Source organism: Lissotriton vulgaris, chromosome 3_1 (genome assembly GCF_964263255.1).
Source record: "Lissotriton vulgaris chromosome 3_1, aLisVul1.2, whole genome shotgun sequence".
Taxonomy (NCBI): domain Eukaryota; kingdom Metazoa; phylum Chordata; class Amphibia; order Caudata; family Salamandridae; genus Lissotriton; species Lissotriton vulgaris.
Window position 1 is genome coordinate 1,652,344,418 of NC_141689.1, and position 12,838 is coordinate 1,652,357,255.

Below are 12,838 nucleotides of genomic sequence, written 5' to 3' on the forward strand. Positions count from 1 at the left end.
TGATGATTTAATATCTTGCACTACGTCACTGTGCTTACATCTCTGCAAGGAATGAAAACTGCATTGCCGTGTTTTTGTGGCATTCCAGCAACAAAAACACATCAATGTAGATGTATTTCCTACACTACGTCACTGCCCTTACATCTTTGCCGACTTTGGAGTTGGGGTTTGAGACTCGGCTTCGGCTCATTTGCAAATCACAATTTTCCCGTGCCTACCAAGAAAATAATGCGTGCATGTCTAATGTTACTGGTGCTCATGTAAAACGCCAATACCTTTGGGTAGAGTTCAACAGTAAATAATAAAAGCAGATCATGTTAATTATGCTCTCCTGCCTGTTCTGTGCTGCATGTAGTGAAGTAGTCAGACTCACTGTGCAGGTGTCTCTCGAATTGGAAGAAGGCACAGCACTGTGACCCAGGCTCTTCTGAGGGGTGGAGCAGGCAGTGGGCTCCTGTAGTGGCAGTGAGCTGAGACCGTGACTGCAGGCCTCGTTAGCCGACCTGTGCAAAATTTACTTCAACAGAACTAACATAGATAAAGGCTCGATGTTATTTTATACCTTGCGGAAGGCTGGAACAAACAGGAGGGTTCAGCAATTGGCAAACATGGAACTGCACACATGGAGCGGCAGACTGACCCCATATTAGTAACAGTGGCCTATATCAAACAAAAATGGAAACAAGTGGGAGTATTTGGAGGGTGTTTTCGCAACTGTAACTTGTCAAGAGTATGCCTTTGCTCCAATTATCTCTTATCTATGATTCACATTTTGGGGACCCTCCTGCACCCAGAGAGTGTGTCCGTACTGAGACACTTTGCAAGTCTAAACCGGTCAGACAGGAGGTCCTGTATTTTTTTAAGGCATTTGACATGGCTGCCACCACCGATTTAGATACTGTCAGTTCTAACATGATGATAAAATCTGTGTCCATAACATATCTCACAAGTCATAGAAACATAAGGAAAGGCTATCTGATAGGGGGGAGGGGTGGCTGAAACCCTCCGAGCCCTATGGGCATTGCACGCCTCTTAAAGACCATGTGTATATTTACATACCTTTGTTTTCTGGTTCCAGTACCCCCTGGGACCCTACTCTGCCTATTCCTTACATTTGGATTTTACTGCCTTGGTGTGAGAATACATTTTATGAATAGTAATATAAAGTAGGGTTCCCAGAAGAAAAATGCTTGCCATGTGTTGTTTAAAGAGCCTGCAAAGGCCTTGTCTTGACACTAAATAGGATTATAAATAAAATAGTATGTATTCATTTGTAATGTGGCTATTCAGTCTTTGTTCCCTTTAATTGTCAGTCATGGATCATTCAGGCAGCCTTAGAACACAATTAAAAATGATTTCTATTTATTTTTGCTGTTCCAAGTATGCACGGATAAATGCTGAAAATAGGTTTTAGGTGATTGCTTATGTTTGCACCATCTGGGTCATCAATATAAAGAACTGGCAATGCTAATCGCAAGACTGGAAGTTTGGTGCAGGATAAGCACAATATTTATTTCGTCCACCCTCGATCCCTGGAGCCTGAATAATGCCATAAAAGCAATAGTTTAACTTATATCTCAACCCTTATGCCAAGCCTCAATAACATGCTGAGTAACTTCAACTGTGTCTGGGAATGCAACCTGCATTCAGACAACTTACTCCTCATTCTCGCCCTTCTTTTCACACTCACTCTGCACTCACAGGGATCATAATGTACTCACACTGATCACCATGTACTCACAGTGACCACACTGCACTTATGCCACTCACCATGAACTCACACCGTTCTCCCTCCACTTACTTGTGGTCACTTGAGTACACCACACACTCTGCACTCTCAGTGATCACTCTGCACTCACAATGCTCTTACGCTGTTCACCCTGTACCTCACCCTGCAGTCAAACGAGTTCACCCTGTACCGCACCCTACAGTCACACAAGCACACTACTCACCCTGCTCATGTGACACTTCACTCACCTGTCCCCCTCAGGTGTGCGATCATTGTTAGGGACAGCCTTGGCTGGGAGTGTTAGTTCCCCCACGAAAGTTTGGGTCTAGTTGCACCCCATGCTGCTTGATGCATTGATGCTCTGCATCCATCAAGTTTTCGCTGAAATATTTAAAAGTATAATATAGATAATTATTTTTACATGGATAAGAATGTTTCAAAATGCACATTGTACTTTTTGAATGTAACTACATTAGACAGCTATGCAAGACAGTAATGGCTTTATTGTTACTTTACAGTGACCCCTGACGAAGGGCGTATCCCGCCCGAAATGCATTGGGTTATTAATAAACACCGCTTGGAATGAACCATGGCATCAGTCGTGTCTTTACAAGAGGCCCGGATGGGCACAGTTTATACATGAGAAACTTGGTAAAAAGCTGAGTGAACCCCACATGTAGAGCGTAAAACTAGTCAAAAGGATAATGAAGAGGAATATTTTGGAGCAAATTGATAATAATGATTAACTGATGGATGAACATATGAATGAATTGGTCACACTAAGCAGTTCAAAGCTGTGCAATTGGTTTGGGGCGAAAATTCGCCTCATCTCGTTACATTGTTAATTCAAGTGCCATCAGGGCAAGGCACTACACCAATGCTGCACGCATTTCACTTACAGGAATGGACAAGTTTGATGAATTTGAAAACAATGGTGTGCATCCCGATATCCTGCATTGTCGACCAGTGTTAGGGATAGCCGTGGCTGGGAGTGTTAGCCCCCCCAAAAAAGTTTGGGTCTAGTTGCACCCCATGCTGCTTCTCACGTCGGAAGTACGTTTCACTGCAAGGAATTTACAATCGTTGTATCCTTCCTGAAGATTCCATTCTCTGGCAGGTAAGAGTGAAAAAGCTTTTTATAACATTTTTTAAAGCCTTGCTCCTTTCCCCTTCATCCCACTACTAGAGGGAACGTTGGATGTTTCAAGGAGGAGCGGATTTGGCATCAATGCCATAGATGCTGACATTGGTTCTGGGAACCCCGGTTCGAGTCCTGGTATCAGCTCAACATCATGTGATTCTGGGCAAAATCACTTAATTTACCAGTGACTTACGAAAAATGAATTTGGACTTGATTAAAGTCGCTGGAGCTTGTATAACATGTTCCAGTCCATAGAGCTGAGTCCACAAGACTGATGTAATAAATATTGTGAAGTATGCCTACCATCTGTCCTCACTTCTTTCGTAGACCAAATTAAAAAAATATATATTGTGCAGCTATTTCTGAAGCTTTGGAAGGCAATCTTCTTTATAAGCCAACTATACCAACAAATTGACTCTTGATGCTGCTCGAGAATAAAGATGTTTATATACTCTTGAATCACTTATATAACATGTGCATGATGTAAGTGTCCCCTTCGCCTTCTTGGAAAACTGTGGCTGGCCTCCTACTGACATGGCAACACCTGACCATACTCCTCATAATCATGGATTTTTCAATCGTGTCAGAAAGCATGTTTTGTGACACCCCTTTTTCTGATATCTTGTTTAGGGGTACGGATGTGGTGCAACAGCCTGTGCTGATGACTGTAGAGCTGGGGAACCAGGTTCAATTCTTGGTGACTGCTCAAAATCCTGTGATTCTGGGCAAATCACTTAATCTCCCTTTGCTTATAAAAAATTAATGTGTGCTTGTGTAATATAAAAGATGCTCCTGTAAGCACTCTAATACCTTTGGGTCATGTTCGCACTATATAAAATTAAAAAAAATATTACAATATTTTGTGAGCATTCCCATTTCCAGATACTGCTCACGACTGGAAGTGGAGCACAACCAAAGGATGGCAGAAGCAAGATTTCATCCACACATTGACTGTCTCTGTGGAGAAAAACAGGCACACCCCACACCTGTGTTTCGGGAGTGTTTTTGTTAATCTATCCTACATTTTGTGTTTTAGGTGAAAAATAAAGCTCCAATGTAAATATTTGTGCTCATTTTTTCTTGGAGACTTTTCATTTGAATTTTATAATAAGCACAAGCACAAACAAAACTTCAGTTTACTAAACCCTCTTAATTTATTTAATATTATTTGCCCTATACGACCTGGGCTCTGCAGGAGGGAAGGGCCATCAATGATGCAGAGTACCAGCTTCCAGAACTTTTTTGTCAGGTGGCCGTGAAGGTAGGGGGCTCGACGTGTAAAATGTTTTAGATGGGGGGGCTCAGCCGACAAAAGTTTGAAGACCTCTGATTTACAGGATTAGCCTCCTCACTGACCACAGTCTCCAAAGCAGCCCAAATGTGCGCCTCAACTCAGGCTCCTTCCCCATACCAATTCCCAAATCCCATCCTTCCCAAGCACACACACTCCTTACACACACCCACTCTAACAGACACAAGCAGAACACCCACACATAAACACAAACACACCAAGAAATACAAGCACACACCCAGACAACATACAGAAAACACCCTCACCACCACACCCACAACCACCACACCCACCAGCACACCAAGTACCACCACCAAAACCTCCACCACATGCACAACCACCACCAGAACCATAACACATAATATCAACCCACCCTCAACAAAACCACCACCACTATCAAAACCACTAGCACACCTACTCCCACCACAACCACCACCACCCACGACAACCAGAAAACCTGCATCTACCACAACCCCCAGCACCCCCACAGCTACCACCATTCACACAACCACCAGCACACCCACAAACACTAGCACAAGCACAACCTCCAAGCATATCCACAAGCACCGGCACACCCACAACCACCACCACCACTCCCCACAAGCACACCCACATTCACTACAACCAGACCAATCAACTCAACAACACACTCATACAGACAAACATACTCACTCAAAACCACACCTCCACCTAAAAAACAGCAACAAAACCCAAAAGGAAAACACTCACCAAAACACCAAACACCTGCCAAAACATACACACCCAAACATACAAAACATACACCAGACACACATCCAATAGCTCCACAGATAGACACACAATCAAGCTCCCTCAACCCTCAGTTTCTGCTCTGACCTTCACCCCTTCCAAATGCAAAACCACCCCTCCTGAATACAAATCCAACCCTACAACACCAAAAGCCACCCCTCCCACTCCTTCCAACCCCCCTACAATGCCTACCAAACCTACCCCTTTCAAGGAAGATCCTTAAGATGCCTGCCCTTTCCCCATTAGATGTTCCCTCCTGAGGAAGTTCCCCTTTGGAAGTCTATTTAGGAAACGTTTTAGAACATTTAATTTTGTGGATTTGTTATTTTACATTTGAAATATATCTTGATTTGAGAGAAGTATCTCATTTATTAATAAAAAAGCTTTTAGTTTCAACAAGTTTATCCTAAGATTATTTTTCTTTTATTATTCTTTAATTCAAATGTGATGTACATATTGTAACTTAAAATTGTGACAGAAAATTCAACCATAAACTAGTAATAAAAGTATGTGATGAACATTTAAAATGAGATGCAAACACTCATCATGATGATGGATACTTACACCAACAAATGGATTAGTCAATTTTTATTTTAAGTGTTAGCACAGATGTGTTTATTTTTACTAGATAAGTATTAAAAGTAAACACATATGCATTGCACCTTAAAATAATGATGGTACAAATAACATTTAATTACATACAGGAAATGCACTAAACAAGGGAAAATGTTAAATTGATAAATATATTTATTGATAAAACCTTGGAACTGACATTGCTTTAAAACAACCCTTTCACCTTGTCAAGTGCAATTTCTAAATATTTTTACATTGCAAATATCCCAATAGTGTGTAATGCATATGCTCATGATGTTATAGATTCAGAAATTGGCATGTTACTGCTTGTAAGAGAGATTTCAACACACTGACCAAATGTAAACTGACAAGTGCTGTACTCCCTCCGACAGCCACTTTTGCCTATGGCACTGTTGACGCTGGTGAACATGCATGGCAGAGTCGGCTGCACTCTAAAGATCTTTCGTCCATGGGTCCCCCAGGATCTGAATAGAGCAGGCGAACTGCCTAGTATGCAGATTGGGAATCCCTAAACACCCAAACCTATAGAAACTATAACCCTCAAAACTCTATATTCTGCAGCGTTCCAGCCCAAGAAACAACAAATATTCACACAACAAATACGAAGCTAGAATTCTATGTCAAACTAATGTAGACCTATTATCCAGCCATCCGACTGGGTCCTCCAGCATCCACACAGTGAGAAGAAACCAAAATCAAAGCTCCTGTCACCATAAAAAAGCAATCTCACTGCAATCAACTTAGAACCATCCATAACCAAAAAAAGATAAGTGCTTCCCTACAATTTAAAATACACAATTGAAGACATCCCTGACAATTTAAAGGACCACAATCTAGACAAATTACTTATCACACACTTGGCCTTGTGAAACCTGGCAGCCAACTATAAAAGCTTTGGTTCTAACAGACCACAGAGTCTAGACAGAGAAGATGAAATAGGTGAAAGTCACACACATCCCCAAAAATCTGATCCAATTCAAATGCTTACTCATCATTCCAATACCTCCAATTTAAACCTAGATCAGAAAACACAAACCCCACAAGAACATACTTTAGAAACAACCCGTAAAGTCACGACAACTTATTCCTGATCAAATGTAAAACTTCATCACTTCCATCCATAAACAGCTTATTTTTAGGTGATTTCTGCCTTCACTAGGAGCCCCGCGGGGCACCAGGCTGCTCTGCCAAGAGGGCTACTCATGAAGAATGACCTAACTGACTTTTCCTATTCCCTCCACACCATGAAAGCAGAAGCATCCATTCGGGGTCCAAAAATAAATACCATAAGACGGGTTCATTTTACCAGTTTCATCAATACTGGTTGCGTGGTCAGACCATTTTCATATTCAATTTTCCCTCAGCTCACTAAAATCTCAGGCATTTGGCAAATGGGAAAAGACTAAGGGGGGGCGTAAAATCCGTTTCGCGGGCGAATTTGCGGATTTTCCGCGATTTCGCGATCCGCGAATCTCGCGAAATCGCGGTAAAATCCGCGAATCAGCGGGGACGAATTTTCACCCAACAAGGGTTACAGCAGGAGGTGAAAAAGTTGAACCTAATATCTTTGTAACCTTTTACAAAAGGGTTACAAACAAATTAAATTCAACTTGTACACCTGCTGCTAATTGCTTCCTGGCGCCTCGTTGCCTACTTGCAACTATTCTCTGACCCTGCTCTGACCCTTGAAGCAGGGTCTGAGAATAGTTACAAGTAGGCAAGGAGGCACCTGTCAAAGGAATTAAACCTCATCAGGAAGCACTTACAGATATAAAAAACAGGAAGAAGGGAGAGGATGGCAAATACACCCATTTTGAGTTGTCAGGAGGGGTTAAACTAAAAGAGACCTTTACAGCACAATTTTCATATGCATTTTGCTAAAAATAAAAAGCTGTATGTTCTGTAGGGGCAACTCAGGAATCTGGCCCTTCAGAGATGCGGCCTCTCTTTCTTTCTCTCGTTCTCTCTCTCCCTCTCTCTTTCCCTCTCTATCTCTCTCTATCTATCTATCTATCTATCTATCTATCTATCTATCTATCTATCTATCTCTCTCTCCCTCTCCCATAAACGACTGCATGGGTAACTTCGCTATGAAAGCAGCTCGCGAAGACGCAAAAATCCCCGCGAACACGCAAAAAACCCCGCGAACACGCAAAAAAACCCGCGAACACGCAAAAAAACAAAAATCCACAAATTCGCACAAATTCGCGAATTTTGCGGATCGCAAATTCGCAAATCCGCAAATTCGCGGATCGCGAATTCGCAAAATTCGCCCATGCTTAGAAAAGACCAAGGAATGGATCCGAGAAACTAAGGGCCAGTTGTAGGAGCCCTAATACTGGTCGGTAACGGCCAAATTCGGCCATTACCGAACGGTATTAGGGTTTTCTAATGTAGGGGGCCTATATTTTACCGATTCGGTAAATTTACCGAATCGGTAAAATACCGAATCAGTATATTTACCGATTCGGTAAATCCAGATGTAGCTGGCACTTCATAGAGTGACACAGGCCCTTTAGGAGTCGGTATTTACCACCCAATCCTATCGGGTGGTAAAATACCGAATTCAGGTGTACATGCACATCTGTGCATGTACACCTGTGCCATGTGACACACAGACATGCCCTTAGGCACACAAGCCTGGAATTGGGGTGCTACAGGGTGTCAAAGTGACACCCCGTTCCCCCTTGCAGGATTTGGTATTTACCCATTCGGTAAATACCGAATCGGTATTTCTCATTGATTCCTATGGGCTTCAAGGCCTGTAGGAATCAATGGGAAATACCGATTCGGTATTTACAGAATCGGTAAATACCGAATCTTACAGATTTGGTAATTGTAAAATGAAAATTACCTACATCTGCCTCCTTCCTATTTACCTACTCTTAAATACCGAATCGGTAAAATTCGGTATTTAAGAGTAGGTAAATCGTAATTACCTACATCTAGCCCTAGACCTCTTAACAGTTATTCTGCAGAAGTAAATACAACAGCAGAGTTATAACTACTGAATGAGGAACTAAATGTGACATTTCTGAAAGGTAATGACAATGAAACCAGGAGTGTATTCAATGGTGCTGACATTTTAGAACTCAAAAAATGAACAAGAAAACCTCAATTGTATTCTAAAAACTTAAATAAACTAAGAATGAAAAACATAATGGTGGAAAGAATTGGTGTCAAAACCCACCAACGATAACCCTGAACTTCGAGCATACTGAAAGACAAAAACACAAGAACATTTTCAAAGACAATAACGACTTCAACAGAGACCAAATAGACCAAGCAAGAAACTGTACTAAGAAGCTTTTTGACCTGGTAAAAGAGCCATAAAACCTCCCTTGTCATGAAATTAAACAAATGAATGAAAAGAATTAATCATTCTCCAACTTTTTCATTGAAGACATCCTTGAGATTTAACTCTCTCTACCTTCTGGGTGAATGACCACCTAGCCAACATTCAAGAACTGAAAACTATTTATGCCAGGACACTTTCAAAGAAATCACAGAGAGTGAACCTCTTGCCATGATCTAAAAAACCAGCACATTAATTACTTAGTTCCTGCCTCAATACTAAAAACAAGAATTCTTCACATCAATCTACATTTGAGACACCTGGTTAGCTCTTCTGGTCTCCAGGTATATTTAAACACTTCCTCAAAGTAGGACAGGCCACTCCGATCCTAAAAAACCTGGAGCAAATCCAGAGGGTTTAAACAATTAACACCAAGTTTCCAATCTCACATTCTTTCATAAATCATTGAAGGTTATGTGGGCACCCAACTCAGTCATTCTCAGTTTACAGCAACATGTTAGATGATCTTCAGTCTGAATGGCCTGCATCACAAAAACAGCCTTACTGTATGCGGTTTAGTATGCATTATGTCTATTTGACAATGGTTAGTCAATTGTCCTCATCCTTATTTACCTCTCAGAGTCATTCAACATGGACAAAAACAAAGCAGCATAGATGGTTCTTAGACAAAGAAAGAGATAAAGTGGATGGTCCTAAAGTACTTTCTTTTCTTGAAAACTACTCTCAGCAAATAAAACAGAGCAAGAATGTCTCAAGTCCAACATTGGAGGGCATATTGTATCACAAGATTTAATTCTGTCTCCAATTTACTTTACTCTGTATGTTGAAACTTTCACAATACTGTTGAGACACTCAAATAGGTCAAAACATTTTTATGGAAATACTCTTTATCTTTAGCTAAAACTACCATGCCCTAGAGAATTATCTAAGGGGCTGATTACAAGTCTGGCGGTCTTGCGACCATCAAACTTGTGGTGACTGTGGTCCGTCTGCCCCATTGCGACTTGCAGATTTTACCTGGGGCAGTCCCGTTGAGTATATTACAAGTTCTGCAACCACTGTACCCCAACAGGGCCCCAATGTCCCCCTCACCATGGGCATGCATTCAGGGGGGCACAACATGTGACCCCCTGTCTGTACACCTCAAAGTTCCAGCACGGCATGGACATCACCATCCATGCCGTGCTGTTACTTTTTTGACGTTCCCACTGTGGTGCCTGTTTTCCAGGCACCGCCTTGAGAAAGGCGAACAACCATCTATCGTACACTACTTCAACTTGTAATACGGCGGGCGGTCCTTGCTTGAGTTTGGTGCAACTGTGCCAGTGGAGAGCCGGCGCAACTGTGTCAAACCTGTAATCAGGCCCTCAGTTCGGCCCAACACTTGATTACATTCTATTATGGATGCTTTTTCACCACTTAAAGACCATAATTCTACTCAATCGCTGAACCAAGACATTATTCCGAGCCATATTTTGCTCCACATTATGACTTGCAAATTTGTTGTGGTGGAGTACCACAGGCTGCACCAGGGAACGGTTGCTCCTTGGCGGTGGCGGAGGTGTGCCACAATGTAGTGTGCTCAGTGGGATTGGCACAGCCCCGCTGAGTATATTGCAAGTTCCGCAACCGCCATTCCCCAACGGGGCCCCAATGCCCGCCTCACCATGGGGATACATTCAGGGGGGGCACAACATGTGACCCCCTGTCTGTATACTCAGAAATTTCCAGCATGGCATGGACATCACCATCCATGCTGTGCTGTAACTTGTTTGACGTTCCCATTGTGGTGCCTGTTTTCCAGGGACCACCATTGGAAATGCGAATGACTGGTTGTCGAACACGAGTTCAACTTGTAATGCGGTGGGCGGACCTTGCATGGGTATGGCGCAACTATGCGCTTGGAGATCCAGTGCAACTGTGTCAAACCTGTAATCAGGCTCTCAGTTCGGCTGAACACTTGATTAGAGTCTATTATGGATGCTTTTTCATCACTTAAAGACCATAATTCTACTCAATCGCTGAAACAAGACATTATTCTGAACCGTATTTTGCTCCATATAGTGTTCACTGCATTTGACTATGCATTGTCTTGTAAATGTATATATCTATAACTCTAAAACACACTTAACTGTCTTGAAATGTATGAGTTGTCGTATCTCATATATTAGAGTCGCACAACACATTGTAGTTCATCTGTTACTGTTAAATACATACCTAATGTAAAGCGATCAGATAATCCTAAATTTGGCATGCGCTATAAAAAACTGTACAATTAAATACATAAACAGATAGATAAATAACTGTTTTTGGGTTGATATATGATGTTCTCATAGCTGCCCTTACAAAACATACTGTAGTAACTCGAAATAAAATCACTGCTGGGTAATATGTTATCCAATACAATGCATATAGAGAAAGAGTTATTAGTGTTCATCGGTACTAATTTATTTTAGGCTGCGTGGGTATTATTAAAGCATAGCCACCAATGCACAAAGTTGTGTTATAGACTATTTCTGTGCAACCCTGTATTTTACAAGCAGTAAATGGTAGAAATGAGGAGTGGGTGTCCCTTTTGCAGTCTGTATTTCCTCATCTATATCATCTTTTATTCGCCTCTCTTTTTCGAACCGTCCTGAAAAACATTACATATTTTGAAACTGCATTAAGTGTAATAACAATCCGAACAAGGGCAATTAGGGGAATGGAAATAAAAGGGAACTTTGGGCTACCAGAGATGCAAAGAGAGCTATTTGGCTGATCTTGTTAGCAGAATCAAAGTGTTCTTCCTCCTACAAAAAGCACTTTTTTACCTCCAATAAATGCTTTTAAGGCATTCTTTAGAAAAGTCCGTAATTTTCAAAGTATCCCTGAAAGCATGTAATACCTTCATAATTTGGAAAAATTGCACTACTGTAAAATAATGGCAATTTTCAAGCTAACTCGTTTATATGATAAGGAAATGCCGCAGACTTACTTTGAAAATAATTACAGGAGGCTGCTGGACACACCACATAGTGCTCCAAAGGAAGAATTTTACCAGATTTTTTTTTACAGATAAATGTGCATTAGACAGTAATCAGCTCGCTTGGAAGCAAAAAAACATTCTGATGAAAGATCTGAAGATTTCTTTTTCGGCCCAATTCAGCTTGGACATCCACTGTTGTGTTTTATTTCAAACATGTATTAAACGTGACATTTTTGGAGTGCAGAATAGAAAGGGGTACGTCCACTAATCGTACATCTTTATCAAGCCGTATTTAAATATTTGAATTGTGTGTGTGGGCTCCGACGAGGAGATAACTTTTTTTTATTTTCTTACCAATAATGACCAAAACAGAAGAAAACACAAAGCAAACCAGCATATGGTGATACTCGATGCAGTCATAATAAAGCACAGGAATCACAGGCCGCTTTAATGGAGAATGTGTGTGCTCTAGGCAACCTTGTTGCAGGTGGTTCAGATAAAAATGTAGACACTGGTATAGGATGAAGCAAAACCAAAGGGGATGATGGACGGAGTGCTGAACATTGCAAGCACTCACCCCCAGTCAACTGATCTGGGTTGAAACATCGTTCTTTAGCTCACTCCACCACCCCAGTTCAGACCCAGCTATATGCAAATCAGTCTTGACCCTGTGACTCCTGGAAACAGTCCAGCCCGAACTGCCAAGCCATGTCTTCCCTGGACCAGAAACGAGCATCCTGGGACCGGTTTCACCCCCCGGTTGACTGGGGGTGAGTGCTTGCAATGTTCAACACTCCGTCCATTGGTTTTGACAGGCATAGGATGCAAATATTCTGTTACGGTCGAAACGGATGTGAGCGCCCCAGCAGGTCATCTCCTTCCAAGGGTCCCAACAAACTAATGTCAACTACCCCTTTTTCTGCAACTTCCCACTTGATCGCTGCTGCAAAGACTTGGAGAAGTTAAGCCATCTGCTGAAGAGGAGTAGGCTTGTAAAAACTGTAAACTCCCCAGGTAAATCAGTCGGCCCA